The sequence below is a fragment of the Limulus polyphemus genome, unplaced genomic scaffold, assembly GCF_000517525.1.
Source record: "Limulus polyphemus unplaced genomic scaffold, Limulus_polyphemus-2.1.2 Scaffold3335, whole genome shotgun sequence".
In the NCBI taxonomy this organism is placed as follows: Eukaryota; Metazoa; Arthropoda; class Merostomata; order Xiphosura; family Limulidae; genus Limulus; species Limulus polyphemus.
Window position 1 is genome coordinate 94,508 of NW_013668945.1, and position 2,653 is coordinate 97,160.

A 2,653-nucleotide genomic window follows, 5' to 3' on the forward strand; every position below is an offset into this window, starting at 1 on the left:
GGCTTCCTGTTGTCTGTGATTGACTAGGTCCATGGTTAATATAACCTCCCTGTGTAAAAGACAGTAAATCGTCCTTTAATGTACTTAATTCACTTTGAAATTTACTCATGTTTTCCATTTGTAGTTCCTGCCACTGTTGTTGACTTTCCTGTAGTTGCTGCTGGCTTTCTTGCAACTGTTGGAGACTTTCTTACTGTTTCCTTTCTTGTTCCAGTTGCCACTGCTGTAGTCTCTCTTCTTGTTTATTTTCTTTCTCCTCCAACAACTGGTGTAATCTCTCTTCTTGTTTCTTTTCTTTATCCTCCAACAACTGCTGTAATCTCTTTTCTTGTTTATTTTGCTGTTCGAATGCCACTGTTGCAAGTTTTCTTGCCACTGCTGTTGTCTCTTTTCTTGTTTATCTTCTCGTTCTTCTTGTTTCTTTTGCTATTCTTGTATTGCTGCCATCAAATCTGCTAAGCTGTAGTTTGAGTTGCCACTTCTCGTTTCTATCTTCTTCTTCTTCTTTTTTTATCCCACTTCTGACACCAATTTGTTGCATATCTGGTCATTTGTTAATTTCCGGGATAAATTCTCCCTGAGGAACTTTAGCGATACAAGTCCTTTCTTTTAATAAAACTAGTTTACTCTTTTTCAATACAACTTTGCAATACACAGAATTTCCACAGTCACTTTAACTTAAACACACGCTATAATTCACAACTATTCACGCACTTTCCTTACAGTCACTACCGCTTATTTGACTCAATTATATGTCTCTATATCTCTCTTCAATTTGCTATTATCTCCGTTTTATTTGCCGGGCTTATATATTAAAATAGAGGGCGCCTGGAAAAGACTAGAGTTGCTAAGAAAAGTCATGATCCTTCTAGAAACTCATGACGTATTACAAGCGTTACGTGACTTCCGCTGTCGTAACATAATCAATGTTTGAGTAGCTCACTAGTGGAACATGATTTCAGTTTTTCAGTGTGATTTTCACACGCTATAGCCCATTGAAGGTGTTAAATTAACTAACAGATTTGTCACATCATAAAATGAGTCTTAGCTCATCCAAATCTGAGAGAATTATATGCTGCCAAAAACATAAACCAAAGACGTATTCAAGTTTCGTCACTTGAACTGGCATTCCTTCATCACCTTATTGTATTCCACTTTCTTTATATGCCGTTGATACACAAATTCATACACATCAACTAATGTAGATCTCAGCTACTATACATTGATTTGATGACATTTGAGTAGATGAGCACTGGGAACAGTTTATATTTGTTGTCAGCGAGGTCACGTGACTAGTGTCACGCCACCCGTTTTCTAGAACTATCCTGTTCCTTTGGGAGTGCTCTAGCATTTGCTAGATTGGGGGTGGTCTGGTATATATAAGATGGTCACGGCGTGACATGACAGTGTGTATAGGTAGTGAGTAATTGAACTGCAGTCAGAAAGTATTGTTGAAGTTAACGTTCGTTGTTATAGCGTTTGTTATAGAGCGACTGTTGAAAATAAGTGTATCGCAAAATTATATTCAGAAAGAATAAACCAGTTTTATTAAGTAAGGACTTGTGTCGCTAAAGTTTCGTCTGAACGAAGTTACGGAAAATCAATTAACGACTGGAGGCTTAACAATATCCTAGGTGGAAAACAGCCAGTAGACAGGTACTTCATTGAATGATATATTATCATTACACACAGAAAATTATCATCTCAGTCAATTTGATTTGAACTTCAGATATAGAAAATAAGTGCTTCATAATTTGTATGGCCCACTCAGTTAACCTACCAGACTGGGGATGATAAGATGGATTATGGGTCTCAACGTCAAGAATTGCGTGAAACAAATTAACAAAGTGTGGATTGTTTAACTTTGCTTTTTTGATCAGTGTTGAATTCAGGGGTGTGCTTGGGGGGATTTCTCCCCGTGAAAAAATTTCTCCCTGAAGTACAGTATTTCCCTCACCTGGTGGAAAGGTTTGGATTCAACACTGTTTTTGATCAATATTGTTACGTCTCCGTTCGTTAGTTAATTTTCCGTAGATTTCGTTCCTACTGTTGCGTCAGCGAGGTCAAGTGACTAGTATCACGCCACTCCTTCTCTCGAACCTTCGGGAATTATCGGGAGATTACTAGACTGGGGGTAGTCTGGCATATATAAGATGGTCACAACGTGACGGGACAATATGTGTAGGTAGTGAGTAATTGAACTGCAGTCAGAAAGTATTGTTGAAGTTAACGTTCGTAGTTATAGCGTTTGTTATAGAGGGACTGTTGAAAATAAGTGTATCGGTAAAGTTATATTCAGAAAGAATAAACCAGTTTTATTAAGAAAGGACTTGTGTCGCTAAAGTTTCGTCGGAACGAATTTACGGAAAATCAATTAACGACTGGAGACGTAACAAATTGGTGTCAGAGAGTGGGACAAAAAAAATGGAAACGATAAGCGGCAACTCAAACTACAGCATAGCAGACTTGATGGCAGCAATACAAGAACAGCAAAAGAACCAAGAAGAACGAGAAGAGAAATTACAACAGTTGTTAGAGGAAAAAGAAAAGAAACAAGAAGAACGAGAAAATAAACAAGAAGAACGAGAAGAGAAATTACAACAGTTGTTAGAGGAAAAAGAAACTAAACAAGAAGAACGAGAAGAGAGATTAC